The sequence below is a fragment of the Aethina tumida genome, chromosome 3 (genome assembly GCF_024364675.1).
Source record: "Aethina tumida isolate Nest 87 chromosome 3, icAetTumi1.1, whole genome shotgun sequence".
In the NCBI taxonomy this organism is placed as follows: Eukaryota; Metazoa; Arthropoda; class Insecta; order Coleoptera; family Nitidulidae; genus Aethina; species Aethina tumida.
The window spans coordinates 31,046,292-31,064,980 of NC_065437.1; the positions used below are offsets into that span (position 1 = coordinate 31,046,292).

Consider the following 18,689-nt stretch of genomic DNA (forward strand, 5'->3'; position numbering starts at 1 on the left):
AATGAAAACAATAGATTTTCTATGGAGAACTCTGTAAAGCCTGCATAAAATTGATATCGCTTTCCGCTGAACTGGCGGAAATAACATGATATTAAGTGCAGGAATTTCGTACGAGTATTCCTGCAGACAAGTAGTCTCTCCAATGGTTGGAAGGGGAACTGAAAAACTAAAGAAAAGATTCCCTGAGCCAGATAAATAACATAGATTTAGTGAGACGTCTGGTGATAGAGTGAATCAGTATTTGGCCGTTTATACGCAGAACGGGCTGAAATATTTCCGTACTGTACACGAAACGAGGGGAACTACATATGAAATTTTTAGCCGATTTAGTTTTTCAACTTAATCTCTTTCAACGTTGAAATATGAGTCTTAGTTTTGGCCACGATTTTACATTGGATTTTCAAACGAAATATTCCAATTGAGGAATTGACATTCACAAACAGATAAAACTCATGTATAAATTACCAATATTTTTGTAAAAGTTTGCTTGACACAACAACAATTGTTTTAAAGCAAATATTATATTTAATTTAATTTAACAAATTGTCTTTCAGATAAAAATAAACTCTAGTCTGGTTATTAATAATTACAAAAAACAATTTTATAAAGAAAAACTATTTGCAACTTTATGTTATAATGTCTTAAATTATACTACGAACAGTAAACTTAGATTATAAAATTTGATAAAATTTGCTGGTACACATTTCATTAAAATTTATTGTTACCCACACAACGTATTCAAATTTATTATAAGTATCTAGCTAAAAGGACTTCATAAATAAAATCTTTTATGACATCTTCATGATCTTGTGCAATATTGCATGATCTATCAACTTCAGCCCATCCATTTCGGAGGACTTTATTCGAGGATCGCGTTGACGAATAATCGCAATAAAAAATTTGTACACAGTACAAAGTCATAAAATAATTCATTATCATAAAGTAGGGAGTTTTGTTTGAATGCGGGACTCAGGAAAATAAGTCACGATGGGTGATTTATGTCGTAATTGTTGTGTTCTTATGTCGATCGGGTTCCTGTCCTCGATTTTTCTTTTATGTTTACCATTTTGTTAGGACAGGCTAGTATTAAGAAAATATAATGTTTTAATATTTTTTCCTCTATACTTTGAATTCAATTAGACTTTTTACACAAGCCAATGAACAGGAAAATAAAATTGGCGTATTTCACTTGATTGGTAGGTTAATACACCTGTCAAAGAAACCTTTGAACAAAAGAGTTCAGTTAATTTTATTAAAAAAAAAAACAAAAAGTTTGGTCATTGCAAAAAATAAAATTGTTCAAGAAAACACAAAAATCCTTCGATGACAAATGAGAATGAGCTGCTCCGGTTCTGTTATATTAAAGACGACCACAATAAGAGGAAAATGACGTGTTTACCAAAACATTTCCTTATTATTGTATTTTCGTGCTCGAAATATAAATGCAAAACATAATTTAAGTACAGAATACGTACAGTGTTGTCACATAAACAACTTTAAACATGACTATTCCCCATATTACGTTAAAGTTCGATTAATTTTCATTTGCTTTTTACGACTTTTCATAAAAGATTTCAGACTTTTTGTCACAATACAGTGTATGAATGCACGCAAAACAACTTTATGAGTTGTGAGTTTTTTTGGATGCACAAATTGTTTTTCTAATTAGACATGTTATTTTCAGCTGTGATAGTTAAATATAAAAATATTGGCGTGGCTCCCCCATCTTTCTGAATTTCGTGGTATAATAAAAGTGCAATGACAAACAAGATATATAAAAATGCGAATTTTTGACTGGCACTTTTGTCGATTGAATGAGTTTTTCATGTTCCCCTTACGTCCTTTATCAGTATTGGCATGCACCCGCTTGTTTGGTAAACACAAGTTGCATTGCCAATTTTATTATGATTAAATTATGTGAGAGTGCATTTATGTTTCACTCGCATCAGTTTCGGTGTGATCGTTTTACAATTTTGTATACCTGTTTTATTGTAAAAGGAAACGACGAAGAGTATGCAACATGAAAATATGATGGTTGATATTCACAGCAATTATTAATTTGTAATGAGAGAAAGTTATATAATTATATAATTATTTTTCGTTTGGACTTGGGGTTTCTTCATCAGTGTGCTTCTGGGAAGTCCAGATCTGGGTTGCCTCGCTCAAAGTACTTGACTGAATTCTGGACATTTTTAACGTGTTTAACACCCAATAGAACAACTATCAAAAATTCTATATATTCGGTAAAACATGACACACATACACATGGGCATTTATAGAAAAAAACAGGTGTATTGCAAAAAAACGTTGTAGTTTTTTTTGTTAACATTTTAATGGTTTGTATATCTTACTAAGTTGTACTTATTCTGAAAATTTCATTAAAATTATTCAACAAATTATGTGTTGATATTTTTCTATTAAAAACAGTGTAATTTATTACAGTGCTTGCATGGGTATTTGTCGAAATTTATTTGGATAATTATGTCCAGACTCAAATTAACTCCAGATGAGAGAGGTATTTGGAATGTTGGAATTTGAGACAAACAGACCGAAATCACATGCAGACAAAATGTTATTTCTCGTTTGTGTTCTCCATTTTATCAAATTGATTTTAATATACTTAGAAAATACCAAGCACTGGTAGACTACGAAAGACTACTGCAAATGAAGAGAGATATTTGCGACTGAAATGCAGTAGGGATTCTACAGTATCGTTCTTGCAAATTAGCTGTTCAGTTACAAAACGCTACAGGAACTCGTTCGTATTGAGTTACGATTGGAATGGAAAATCTTTCATGTTCTGTACCTCTGTATCTGTACTTTTCACAGATCAAAATACATATGTCAAGGTACGATTGCCGATACTTATACTTTTTCAACTTCAAGTTTTAATTTCCCTTTATATATCGATATCTTTATTGACATATTTTTTCTATAAATTTTTTATTCGAGTAGGGTTCATAAGTAATGCAACCAAACTGTATATTCAATACAGTTGATTTTATAATTTAGTTCTGTGTTCAACATCGTTCCTTAAATTAAACAACGAATTGTAGAATTTTCAGAATGGGGGAAAACAGAATAAAATTGTACTCGACTTCAGTTTAAGCAAATCGATCATTCCGAGGACGATTTCCAATTGTGGGAGAAGGAATACAATGGAAGAAGTACCCAAAAATGGCCTCTATCGTAGAAAATCAGCAAAGAAGTCCTTCATTTCTGCAAAAAATAAAGCAGCGTGATTATTTCGATGAAAGTCGGTTCTAATTATTCAAATCTGATGGTATTTCATGGGTAGGAAAACTGAAATATATAATGTCATGTACACTACTACATCTACTGTGAACAGGGTTAAGATAGACGGGATAATAGATAGTTTCGTTTATCGTGACATTCTATAGAGTTATATGCCTACATTTGCTGAAGATAACATGAGCTTAAGATAGTTAAAGAATGGTTCGCTTCAATTCAAACGAATTGAAAACAAAATTAAAAGGAAAATCCATACAAAAAGACAGTCAAATTTGAATGAATTCTTCGAAAACTTATTTAAACTTATTTATTTTAAACTTATATATAATAAATTGTAAGTTTCTTCAAAGAACATAAATAAAAAATTCTGACAAAACACTATAAAAAAAAATAATTGGCAATGCAATTTTTGTATAGTGTTTTTAATATCCCCAACTTTTGAACAAGAGTTTCTTAAAAACTGACTAAATTGTCCTGCATATTGATTATTATTTTGGCGTAATAGTTGAGGCAATCAGTGACAAAAATTGATACGTTTGCATTACTAGACACTAAGCGAAAATTAGCTTCAGACTTTAAGAGTTTCGAAACGATGATGAATAGTTTATGAGACGGCTGAACGGTCGGGGGACAATTTGTGTGGGAGCAAGTCGCTTATTTCCTGGATAAAAAGCTCCCATTAAAATTTGTTGAATGTGAAATATTATGAAAAGGTGGACGTGGCGGGACATAGTGTACCTGCGCCTTGGGCATTTGCATAAATTGCCAGCCGAAAAAATGCGGTCACATTATTTATTTACGCCAAGGAAGCGAATGTAAAATGTGTCCTGACTTTGCAACACACAAGATTACATAATTTATTACAGCCTTTTTTATGGCACGGACTCTAAACTATCGCGCACGGCTCTTGATTAAACTTGACGCTGTCCCCCGACTTTTTTCAACATGTTTTTTACGCTGAATTTAAGTTCCGTGGGAGTCATTCATATGCTTTCAGATTATATATGAAAAATTGAAAATTAAAACATTGCCAACTGGACAATCTATTTTGTTTTTCCTTATTAAAAAAAAAATGATTAAAAAGCTGAAAGAATATAATAGTGAAATTATATGAAAGTGAAAAGATTTTAAAGTCATATTTAATGTTAATATTAAGGGTTAAAGTTAAAATTTAGTTTTACACTTATGGTTATTGTCAAGTAAAGGTACAAGGTAAAGCTAAAATTAAAATTAAATGAAGTTCACTCACTTATTTAAATATTGTTAATTAGTATTCGGAAAATTACTTGCGCTTTCATCTTACAAGCACTCATAAGATCTTCAAAGAATAATTTTAAATCTAATTAAAATCTTATTTAAATTATTCCAAAAAACATTCACCGCGTCAGCGAATATTTTAAATTTAATTTAACGGAGGAAATTTTATTACGGCTCTTGTTTGCTTAGCTTTCCTGCAACTATAAACTTTGTTGGACCAGCTTGTTGGTTTGCCAAGTTTAAAGAACTGCTGAGATTTGATTAAAGTTAATCGCATATGCAAATAACTCAAAAGCCCGAATTGAATCAATATTGATTTGCCGAGACTTTATATAAATTTTGACACAAACTACTAGGTACAGAATTTTCGTAAAAGTGTAGAAACACACCTGAAACCTCTAATGTACCTTTACGAACTTTTCCTGCTTTATAAATCCTTTTCCGAGGATTCTTCATTAATACCAATTTATACTAAATAATTCAATAATGCGTAACTTAAGTTTGTTCTCGAAATACAAAAGCACTCTTGGATGTATTAAAATCAATTAGCCGTACAAAGGGTGAAAAAGTTGGGGAAATAAATCATAGAGCGTTTAGATAACCTATCACCCCATTGATCATAACAAAGTGCGATATAAAGAGCTACAAAGTGTCGTGAATCACGGCTATCATCCCTAACCAGGGTTGAGATCCCCTGGTCTAACGTGAGACAAGAATCCTGATTTAAAAACTGATATTTAATTAAAATCACATTTTATGAACGTAATAAAATATTATTAAATGCTGAACTAATTCATCTCATGAATAACCTATCTTCCAAAGCACTTAATAACTAACTCATACATTTTACGATCGCTATAAATTCAAGTCGGGCAACGTCGCTTGAAGGAGGACAATGTAATCTTTAAATATAATAGTTTATAATAAGGTCATCCCATAAATATGAGATACTTTAAAATAAACGCCACCTGATTCAACCGTCTTTGCAAAACCGTTCATCATAATAACACCCACGCTCAATTCCTTTCTTGTAAATATATAATTTAAGCGGTGATATTCGCTCCCGATTATTTAAATCGTAAAATTGCAATTCGCAATCTGTTTAGGCCAACGTGGGGTTAAAGAATTAACCTCAAGTTGACCCCAATTTACAATAAAAACACCCCGAGTATTATATAAAAATGTGAAGACTTAGGAGGCACTTATGCGATAGTTATTCGGACGGAATCGAGTCTGTCGCTGCTTAATTTCATTAAACTCGGGAATACACAATGAAAGAATTACGGAATACATTACCGCTCCCATCCTCCGGGCCTCAATTAAATTGAGCACAATGAGAATATAATTAAAAGCGGATTTTTTCTATTCAAGATTTGAATTTAATGAAGCAATAACGAAGCAGACGCGATGAATACATTAAGAATTATTGCAATTTGCATATTCCCGTTTTTGTTTTATCATATTTTCATTGCTACGCCCACCAACCCTTTCTTTGTTGAAGTATAGTGACGAGTTATCATTTTTAACTTTTGTTTATCGAGACATTAAATTTTTACGTTGTTTCTTTCACACGTTTCAGTTTTATTGCGATTTGATTATCTGCAACACATGTGTTGTTAAAACATGCATGTTTTAGTTCAGTGTTTGTTTAAATTTACGACACTGTTTTTAATATAGCATTTAATTTGAGCCAATTAAGTTCTAAAGTTCAAATCAATTAAAATACCCTGTTATTGTTGCATATTTGTGTTTCAATTTGATGAAAACATATTTCTATATTACACAATTATTAAATTTTCTATATAATTAAATATAATTCTAAAGCTGTACTAAAATTCCACAATCCCCACAAAATTACTCATATAGTTTCCAACTTAACAATAGGAATGACCATAATCCAAACCAGCCAATTTAAGGCAAATATAAATTTATTCTAATGCCCATTTTGCGCATGTGGTATAATTTATTGTCAGGAATCCATAATTTATCGTATTTTGAACTACCTACCGCTATTTAAATCTATGTATGACTAATAAATGTAAACATTATTTGATGTTGTTTGAATAAGCTTTGTAAAATATTACACTTACTAATGTTTAATAATAGCTTTTGTAATGATTATATAAAAGTAAAAATTATAATCGAATAGACTGTGACTCACAAGAGAATGTACAAGTTGTAAAAGTCGTACAATTTTTTAAAATATATTCACGAATTATTTTTAAATGTGCAGATGTAGTAATGACATAAGTTACATCTCCTTGGCACCTCTTTAAAGGTGCATATTAATAAATGTGATAAAGTACATTCTTTGATCATTTTTATATTTTAATAAAATAAAATTCAGTTGCTCTATAGAAATCGGGTCTGGAGAGTTTTTTTTTGACACAATGGTTTCAAATTAATACACATTAACAAGAACAAAACCTTACTTAGATTTAAGGTTTTTTTTGTACCCGTATGTGCAATTTCTCGATTGCATGCAGCATTCATTGTAAATTGCATTTGGCCGGAAAATATGACCCAGTTGGCCACGTCTTTTCAGTTTCGAGCGGCGATTACCTGAATCTTACGTTCATTCGTTCCGTGTTCTGCCACTTGACTTAAATATTTATCGGGTTTCAGCCAACGCTTCCCTGGATTACACTCCCAGAGATTATATTAGTCACAATCTACAAATTTTCCCGTGGCAATCTTAACAGTTTGGAACGATTAATTGAAATCCTTACTTTAAAAATCGTTTTATTTTTGTGTAATCCAGTATTTTATATATACAAAGTTGTGAAATTGTTCAGAATAAAGAAAAGACTAATGTTCTTGATTTTGTAAACTGAAACTTTGTGGTTTCACTATGACAACTAGGATTTTAAGGAGGAAATAACGTCTAAGACATGTTGGCAAGTCGGTTCCTCAGTTTAATTTAACAGGAATGCTAGTGATATTATTTCGTTATTCTGCAGGACACTCATGAGGCAACGGCAAACGCACAGTGTTTCAAAATATTTCGAAAATTTGAGAAAACTATTTAACGTCATTGTTTCTACCTAATCTATAAGAACACCGAAGAATTTACTGTAAAATTAATTTAGGTCTTAATAGTTTTCATTTCGTATTTGTGAGATTAAATATTGAACATAGAAGAATTTATTTAATATATATTCAAAAGATTTAATATACTTTTTAAAAATATGACTAAATGTACAAGCCTTATAATTATCATTTTGACTTTAAAATTATTGCATAATGTATAATTTTCATTGTGGTGAAGATCATTTAGGATTCCCAGAGTCGACTACTGTGCATTAAGCCATTATAATATCTTGCAACAATCGTATACACACGACGGCAGTGCAGCGGCATTATTGCGGCATCCAAATTTAGGACAGCCCACATTTCAAATTATTTCCAACTATTAGTTACAATCTTAGTTTGCCAACGCCGAAACTTCCATGGTGGTGATGTTTACTGTGAAGTTTCCTGGTAATAAGCCAGGTTCTACTCGATTTGAATTACAAGAGCCGAAGTTTGTGCTTTATGCAATGACACTGAAAAATTTGATGTGCACATAAAAGCTACTATTGAATGTTATCCTAGCTAAGTAAGTAGTGGCACGTTTACAACTTAACTGGGTCTTTATTATCCCCAGTTAAGATTTCACACTTAACGTAAAAACAAAGTTGAGCCAACAATATAACTTTCACTGGGGAATGGTAATAACATAAGGGAATGGAAGGATGACAGGTAGATGAGAGTTGAACTTTATGGGGGCTTTCGATGGAGATCCTGGCGGTGCCTAAAGTTACGTAAGCGCCATAATTAAGAGCTCAAGTGTATAGGTGGCTGCGAAGGAGATGGCCAATTTGCCACACGGCGGGGATAAACTCGACTAACTTGGCCCTGAATTTATGGATGTGATTTTCTTGTTAAACATGTATATTAAATGCAAGCTATGCGGAAATTATACAAATTGTCTCTTCATTATGAATAGAGGAAACATACTTTACTCTTAAGTACTTGTACGAATAACTTCCAACAAAATAAAAACTGAACAAACAGATTCAATTTGTTGGAATTTTTTGTTTTAGAACACCAGAAAAACTAAATGATATTATAATATCATTATTAATTAAGAAATTGATAAGATATGTATCACAAAATAAATCGTCAGCACAAATATCTGCTTTGGACTCGATCTTTTCCTGATACTTGATAAAATAATAAGTTAGTTAGATTGTGAATTCATTAATTTGTTGTCGTTATTAAAATTAATGTAAAAGTTGAATGAATAAATAATTTTGGTTTGGCACTTACATACTGTTAATTTTATACTGATATGATTTTTATTTAGGAAACTAGTCACTAGTCAAAGTTTTATGTTACTACTCATCTGCTAAACTTTAGACGAGTTATAAAATATCTATAGACCCTGAACATTTTACAACCGTTTTATATCCTACTTCCTAAATAAGACTGAAATAACTGCAATATTAATTACATGTATTGCAATTTTTATTTCCAATTTAATTTTATGATTTTTCATTCAATACTAAACATATTAAAAAGCTACACAAAATTTGTAAACTATTTTTTGCATTTTCCTATATATTAAACATAGGACAATGGTTTGTTAAATACTGAATTACGTACTCGGCTTTTTATTAAAGACTAACAATCGGGCCTTTGAATGGATTCCCACACAGCAAAAAATCAATGGGTAATAAACAATCGTTGTATAATTGAAAGGCTGTAAATCTGTAAGCTTTAAAAAAGATGTTGCGGTATAGCCACAAAATAATCTGATTCCCACTTCCACCATAAAATTTATGCATAACCGTATTAGAATTATTAACCTATTGTGTTTCATTTCAACCAATTTTCACATTTACTGCAAGTTAAATTAATTTGGTTTCTGTCGCAATATAAAATAGAATTAATAGAGATGGTCTGAGATTTACCATGAGATGCATATAATCTGTTAGCTTGAGACGTAGAAACGGTTATAAAACTTTAAAAAAGATAACGGTGCAGTTGAATGTAAAGATTAATGATACCGTTGGGAAACATTTTGCCCGCGAAACTTCCCGATAGCTCTTTCTATAACAAATTCATCATGTAATTTCATAAAATTTCAGATAGCGTCGACATTATTTTTCACACCCTCATTGTTAAAATTTTCATAGATTTCCTACATTCACTGGATATTTTATGCTTTCAAAAATACAATGCAATTGCCTTTACGACGTCGTTCATTAGCTAATAAAATGCTGCAAAAGATTTGAGAACGACATTGTGACTCTGATAAAAAATAATTTATTGAAATCCTATTGTTAAAACCTATGAAAAATGAATGTTCAGAAGTGCTTCGTCATCTTCATTTATATGTAGATTTTTATAGCATTCGTATAATACCTGGGGAAATAAATATAGTAATGTGACATCATGGAAAAGACGTATCATCCTATCATCTTCAAGAAATGCACTTGAACTGAAAACGGAACAGCGCAAGTATTATAGAGAAAATAGTGTGATACGTTAACAAGCACTACGCGATAGCAATTCGTTAAAGGTGTCGACAGTAATCTGGGCGATTGGAAACGTTGGCGAGGAACTGCCGATTGAGACACCGGAATAACGAGCTGACATGTATCAGTGTCCGATGGCATAAAGGCATCGAACGATTCGCACTGATGCGATGCATTTTACACTTTCATGTTACAACCGTTACCATCAAGCCGATATTGAGTTTTCGAATGGGTTGTTTTTATTTCATCAATCCATTTGACTCGGATTTAAAACATTTTTAACACGATTTTAGACGTGGCATTAATGTCAGTTGTATGTTTTCAGTGCTCTACAATGAAAAAAGTAATAAATACATTGAATTTCGAATATGACAGTTGGAGAAGTGAAACTGCTGTCAGACGGTAAGAAGTTTTCTGGCTCATCTCACACACATACATCAACCCCACCTTTCCCCGTTACTAGATAACCCGATATGGGGTGCTTACTGCATTACCGCGTGTTTGATGTGTTGCCTCGCGCTTCGACATTCTTTTATTAACAAAATCGAATCATCTTTCACCGGAAACGTTGATCGATCGTCTCCTGTCAATGCCCCACCATTAATGCAGTTAGGTTTTTATATCAGGATAAATGGGGTAAAATTGTAAAGGAGTTTATCGAGGTTTTGAATATAATGCATCTCAATTTGTAGAAATATGTTATGAGTTAATTTTGGTAGTAAAATTTTATTAAAACTTATATTGATGTGAGTTTAAAGTTATATCGAAAAAATAGGTCTACTAGAATTTTTTTGCTTGTCAAAATTGATTTATATGTATTTTTTGCAGCTTTTTATAAGTTACAAATTACAAAACTTTAAAGCAAATGTATATGGTAAATGGGCCACCTTAATATAGATGAAATCAGGCAGAAAATATTTATGCTCATTTTTCAAAAGTTTTTGATAGTTCATATAATCATATATTATTGAACACGTTGACCTAGTTTTATAATTTTAGTCTGGTATTCTTGTAGAAAAATCTACTTTTTATAATGCCTTAAAAACTAAATTAATTATTCATTGCTGAAATTTGATGAAACTTTTCCATTGTTAACTAATAAAAGTTACAAAGGTAATATTGATGTAATATTACTGTCGAATACAAATATATAGTGAATAGTTTAATTTAAGTTATGTCGTTTCATAACATAATATTATTATGATAACATTAATGCTTACGTTTTCTGTTTAATACAGAACTAGAACCGACAGTAATATTTATCTAACAAACCACTTACCTATTGTATAATTTAATTAATTTAATTCCTTTCTGGATGCAGGTTACATTAAATTTCCGAATAAATTATTTAATTAACATTTTAATTAACACACTTTGCAGTGCACTCCCACATTTTATGAAATATTGCATATCCTTTTTGAATGAATTTATTGTAAGTACAGTCGAATTTTTATAACTCGAAGCAAATTGGCTGGTAATGGCGTCTCTTATAAAAATTATGAATAATTTTTACTTGATAACTCGAACTTAAATTTCGAAAATATCTTGATAACTCGAACTAAATGTTTGGTATAGTCAAATTTTTGCCTCAGATAAACTTTTTACTTTCCGATGATACCTCTTTTATGCCCGAACGGCATTCCCTGTCGGCAACAATTCTAAGATCAACTATCGATTGATTAGAATAATACCAGAAACCTACAATTTAGTTTATGGTGTTTATATTATTACAATATCCCAACTTCTAAATGGAATTATAATTTACTAAGGGGTTTTCCAATTAAATGTCTTAACGACAACCCCTACAATGGAAATACTTTTGTCGCTAGGAGGATTCGTTTGAGAAAACGTATATATGAAAATGTTGACAAAGCTATTCTGTAATTGTTTAATCGTAGCTTTTTTATAAAATGAAAATATAAATCCTTTCGTCAAACACAAATAACTGACTTTCTTGCATTGAAATAAAAACTTTAAATAATATAATATATAATAATAATAATATTGATTGTATTATGTATTACATATTTAAAGGTTTCAAAATATTATTTTTGATATGTATCTTTTGTAATATTTAGCTTAAAGCATACTTACATGATAAATATACATTTATAACTTTCTATTTATTTTATTTAAACTTGATAATTTGAATTTTTTGTGGTAAATCACTGAGTTGTCAAAGATCGACAGTATTATAAATAGTATATTCTTCTAAAATTCATACGTATCATAAAATTCCAATTTTCAAATGAAAAATACTCGTGTGCTTTGTGATATCAATATGCACTTTAGATTTTATTACGTGACAAACGATTCCAACATTATACAACCGACCTTAAATGATATGTTTATGATTCTTCCCCCCCGAATGATGCATCGTTAGGAATACCTCAGTGACCGCAAGACTGGGGAAGGGAACACGTGTAGAACAGGGTCCCCTTCCCTATGGAAAAAACGCTTAAGATTGTTAAGATTCCCCAGTATCTTCTGGGACCATTACATTTTTGCTGGTCTAGGTGCGTGGGTCCTTGACATCGATATATGTCTTACGTAGTCGTGGACAAATCTCGATTCGGGGCGTGAGGCAATACAAATGGCATCCAGCAACATATGAAACAAAGACCGATGAAGGGTCCGGTATGATGTCCCTAAATCCCCGGTGGGACCCGGAAACCATAAATCTTTATGGTCACCCGACAAACCGATGGCTTAATGAAAACCTACGTTAACATTCGCCAGGAGCTTTATGATCCTCGAACACGACCAAGAAAAATGGGAGCGATGGTTTTTATGTTTTTCGGCAAATAAAGATAAAAATTGCACTAACTAAGGCAATAAACCATTAATTATATTTATATTTCTTTAAATTTTATATTTTTAGTACGTGAATGATTTATGAAATTTATGATTGAATGACGTCGACGACAATAAATTTAGATATTTAACGCAAATGCGCAGGGAACGTTAGCAGTATTTACTATTCAGGTTCGGCATGGAATCGCACTTGACGTTTGTTGCCTCTAAAAGCATCGCGTTTGGGACCGCTTAATTGTCAACATTAATTGCTCAATGCTATTAGCGACATTGTTGGTGTTACTATTATTGCTTGAACCAAATAAATTACAGATACAGTATCAACAAAATGCAACACATGACTTTTCATGAACAAAAATAAATAATTTATAATTTTTGTTCTGGAATAGTAATTTTATACCTATATGAAGGTAAATTTATGTAAGAGCAGAGTGGCGCAGTGGAAGCGTGCTGGGCCCATAACCCAGAGGTCCGTGGATCGAAACCACGCTCTGCTAGGAATATTTTTTTTAAGTTCAAACATTATTTTTCTAAAAAACAAAATCAATTTTGTCTATGTGTGTATATTTTTATTAATATTACATTTTAAAAACATGGTATAAAAAGAAAAAACATTAAAGTTTATAATCCTCTTATAAAAGCAATTTTAAATGTAAAGCGGTTGATAATCCTTTTATAAATATTTATGTTTTAAATTGATTTTGTTAAATATTAAATGTATTTATTTAATAAATGAAATTACAAAATGGAATAGATTATAGCAAATGAACCGTTTACAATTCCTAATACCCAATTAATTTAAACACCATTGTTTATTCTAATTCTGTCGGATCACGAAAAATCAATTTGTTTGTGTTGTGTTGAACAAAAACCAATGCAAAAACCTGTCTGAGGGCCAGAAATCAGCCTGCTGTCGAATTTACTTGATGTATGACTCTCACAGTGATTTATTATAAATGCTTGTTCGCTGCCATAGTTCGTTGGTACATTGAATTGCGGGAATTAATTATTTCGAAAACATTTCAGTTTTTTTTTTGCTTTGTCCCCCGGTTTGAATTGATGATAGTCACATTTTAATTTACCGACAATGTAACTCGTGAAAAATTAATTTACCTGCCGTTTATTCGATTTGATTTGCTACCCTAATATTTACGTTTAATGAAACTGATTTAATCAAAACACACCGGCTTTTAACTGTTTGAACCTGTGACACTGATTTACAAGGGATGCAGTGGTCAAGAGTAACCTGTAAAAACAGAGGGTTGCAAAGACAGGGGGATCAATTAACCGTCGCAAAACATAAATCCGATTGGTGTCGGTTGCAGTTTGCGCCGGTAGTCGTAACGAAGATATCCGCTCTATTGGAAAACACCGTCAGGTCGCCGTCACACTGATTTATCTCTCCCCATTTTTATTTTCCCGTCGCTCTCACCATCCGCATTCGATTGTCATGTTTGATATTGATCTTCCTCCGCACACTGCGTCTTCAGGTCCCCTCAAATATAGTTGTTTAGACGAGTAGTCCAACTTATGAAACAATATTTTTAACTGGATTCGAGTAATTTTGTCTTTGGAAAATATGCTGCTTAATTTTTTTTTTCCAGGGATGCATTCTAAATATACTAAGTTTATTATACATCGATGTTTACTTTCCTTTGCACACAACATCTTTACTCTCTTCATATGTAATTATGTAGATAAATATCTCATCTTATGAAACAATGTACACTGTTTATAACTAGATTCTTTCTGTGAAAAGATGACGCCATTTTTTTTCTAGGATTTGATTCTAAAAATGCAATTTTCAAATATTTACTTCAATTTCTATAAATAGATTTGAGTAATTTTTTCTTTAAAAAAATATGCTTCTTTTATTTATTTTTCTATGATGTGTATTCTAAAATTTGATTTTCAAATATCTATTTCAATTTATATTGATTTTTATCTTCACTCAAATACTGAAACTTCGGGTCCGCTCAGATACAGTTATTTAGATAAATATCTCGTCTTATGAACTAACTAGATTGGAGTAACTTTCTTTTACAAATTCTGAAAATTCAATTTTCAAATATCTACTTCAATTTTTATTGATATTTATCTTTCTAACACACTGCGTCTTTAACTCCTCTCAAATATATTTATTTAGATGAGTATCTCACCTTTTCAAAAATGTACACTGTTTATAACTAGATTCGAGTATTTTTTTTTTTGGAAAAATAGGCTGCTTTACTTTATTCTAGGATGTGAATTATAAAAATTCGATTTTCATATACCTATTTCAATTTATGTTGATTTTTATCTTCACTCACATACTGAAACTTCGAGTTCGCTCAGATATAGTTATTTAAAGGAATATCTCGTGTTATGAACTAACTAGATTGGAGTAACTTTCTTTTAAAAATTCTAAAAATTCAATTTTCAAATACCTGCTTCAATTTATATTGATATTTATCTTTCTACACACACTGCGTCTTTAACTCCTCTCAAATATATTTATTTAGATGAGTATCTCACCTTTTCAAAAATGTACACTGTTTATAAATAGATTCGAGTATTTTTTTGTAAAAATAGGCTGCTTTACTTTATTATAGGATGTGAATTATAAAAATTCAATTTTCAGATACCTATTTCAATTTATATTGATTTTTATGTTCCTTCAAATATTGCATCTTCAGATCCCTTCAAATGTACTTATTCAGACGAATATCTTGTCTTATGAAACAGTGTACCCCCTCGAGTAACTTTCTTTTGAAAAAAATGCTGCTTTCAGCTTTTTTATAACATGATAATTCTAAAAATTCTGTTTTCAAATGACTATAATCTGATAATTATCTTTCTCCACACACTGCGTCTTTAAGTCATTTCAAATATATTTTTCTAGTGTCTCATCTTTTAAAAAATGTACTCTGTTTATAACTAGATTTAATTATTTTTTTTTGTGAAAAATATGCTGCTTTATTTTTTCTTCTAAGATGTGAATTTTAAAAATTCGATTTTCAATTTATAATAATTTTTATTTTCCTTCAAATACTGCATCTTCAGGTTCTCTCAAATTTAGTTATTTAGATGAATATCTCGTCTTATGAAACAATGTACCTTGTTTCTTATGAGATTCCAGTAACTTTTTTTGGAAAAAGATAATTCTTTCTTTTTTTTAGGATGTTAATTCTAAAAACTTGACTTCCAAATTTATTTAATTATATAATTCTATTGATATTTATCTTTCTGTATAACCTACGTCTTCAAGTCCTCTCAAATGTATTTATTGAAGTGAGTATCTAAACTTTTTGTGTTTATAATTAGATTCGAGTAATTTTTCTTTGGAAAAGTTGCTGCTTCTATTTTTTTTCTAGGATGTGATTCTAAAAATTTTATTTTCAAATATGTACATCAATTTTTAGTGATATTTATCTTTTTCTACACACAACGTATTCAGGTTCCCTCAAATATATTAATTTAGACGACTATATTATCTTTTGAAGATTATACACTATAACTAGATTTTTCAATTCCAATTTTCTTGGAAAAAGATGCTGTTTACATTTTCTTTCCAGGGTATGAATTCTAAAAATTCGATTTCAAACTATATTGATTTTTAAATCAATAATTATTTATGTCCACTGTTTATAAGTAAATTCAACTATTTATTCATAGAATGTAAATTTTAAAAATTGGTTTTTGAAATACAATCCCAAACATGCGAGACCACAGAAAAGAAATGGCCAGTTCGATGGTTTGAAATTAAAATGTTTCATTTGTTGACATTTTCGTGATACTTTCCGAGTTGAAATGTAATTCACATGCACGATGTAGCCTTTCAGGGCGCACTTATTTCGCATTCGGTCTCCATTCAAATGGACCAGACGGCCGGAAAGATACCGGGTCCGTTGAAAAAATCCCGTCCCGAAAATCCGAACCGCAAACAGCTTAAGGGGTCACGTGGGGGGGGCCACGTGGCCCACGATTCCTGCCATCGAAATCCGTCGCCTGCGCCCGAAAGGTATTTTAATCGGATTTTTCAGGAAATCTCCATCCGACAGGCATACAAATGCCCCCGTGCACGCCTCCATGTCCTATCGGTCCTGCAATCGGATTCGGTCTGTAGAACGGGCTAATCCCGAGGCATTATACGGGTTCGATATTTAAATTACTCCCAATAATTGATACTATTACTTACGCCTTTCGATTGTTCTTTCGGGCGGCGATCGTGCTGTTTAATCGTGGCGTTTCACGCTCCGAAAAATCAAAATGAAAATTGGAGATTCCCCAACTTGTACTTTTATCTTCTTTATTTTTAAATCGACCCGTGTAATAATTTGTAACACGTCCGTTAGTTAAAGCCAAATGTGAATTTTACTTTCCTCTATTACCAAGGAACACAGAAATATTTAACCAATTGTATTTCTTTCAAGGGAATTGCCTATTGGTTGCTATTTCCGAAAATAGATTCCAACTGGCTTCTGTAGGTGAAATAAAAGTGAATGTAGTAAATTAATAGCCTTCTTATTTTCACTGATAAAGAAATGTATACATCAAAAGTTGACGTATCCCATGAAAAAGATCGGAACAAAACATTTTAAAAGCAACTGAAATTGATTCTTGAGTCCGATTGACATCTTTGCTTTTTGCACGACTTCACATCCACTTGCACTGCCGCCCTGCAAGAACGGACCTTTTGTTTGGTGTTTTGTTTTTTTGTTCCGCGTCCCCACATTGCTTAGCACTGGCGTCTGTCAACAAGCGCCTTGCAAATTGCTACTCTTTGTTTGGCAACATCGCTCTTTTCACACGCGATGAATGACTTCATCAAAAATTGAAAATTAACTTTTCTTTGGTCCTCACGGCTTTTATCGTCTTGTGCGCGACGGCGAAACAGACTTAAAAAAAAAATCGTGAGATTAATTGCTGACTTGTACTGCGAATGGATGTAATTAATGACGGTGGTTGATACAAAATTTTACCTTTTTTCATTGTAAGTCGCTTCGGATCTATTTAAATCCTTCGCTTTAGGTTTTCATAAATAGAAAGTTTGTAAATTGGAATATTTAAATTGTGCTCAGAAATGGTTTATTCATGTTATTCTGAATTCAGTCGGCCTTCTAAATTTTTTTCGACGCACCTTTATTAATGAAGAATAAAGGAAAATAATGATTTGCTATTAACTAATAAATAAAGCGAACCCTCCCACAATAAGAGTAGACGAACAGCGTACATGGAAAATGGCGAAAATTCACACGCTGTATATCTTTTGCGGGTACCCTGTCCGAGACAGGAGTCCATCCCTTTTCGTATAACCCCAGGTCCGTCGTTTGGGGATTTTCGAATCAATTATATATCCTTTTGTTCGGGAACACGGGGAATTTATTGTCAATTAAAAAGTTCATTAAGGACAGCAGATTACTTTTATTTTTGGGAGGTTAATTGAAACCAGTTAACAATGCGAGCACCCGACACTAAAGCATCCCCGTTATTGTTGGCGGAATTCTAATTGAGTTTAGATGTTTAACATGCATTTCCTGATCTACTACACAATTTAATTGATTTTTTTATACTCTTGATTACAGTTTACGTACGGTGTAAACAAGAAAAGCTTTTACAATACGGAAACACTTATTATTAAATTAGAAACACATTAAGGATCTGATTTGTCTGGTGACTCCAAACAGGGCAAAAACTACTTGGAGTGGGAAGTTGATTTCGTAATCTGGCGCATTAATAACCTTGTTACGGCGATAATTTACTGCAGGCCCTGAGTAGTTTTTGCTCCCTTGCAACGCACCCTTTTCGTCTCGTATGCTAACCCTTCCCGCAAACGATATCCTGAAGGATTTATGCAAATACCTT

The 18,689-nt window shown here is 31.7% G+C and overlaps 1 non-coding gene across 1 annotated transcript; it reads left to right on the top strand.

Annotated features, from left to right (window-relative positions):
• Nucleotides 1-13,270: 13,270 nt before the first annotated feature.
• On the top strand, nucleotides 13,271-13,342 carry Trnam-cau (transfer RNA methionine (anticodon CAU)). Its single transcript has one exon. It is a non-coding gene; the product is annotated as a tRNA-Met (tRNA).
• Nucleotides 13,343-18,689: the final 5,347 nt, after the last annotated feature.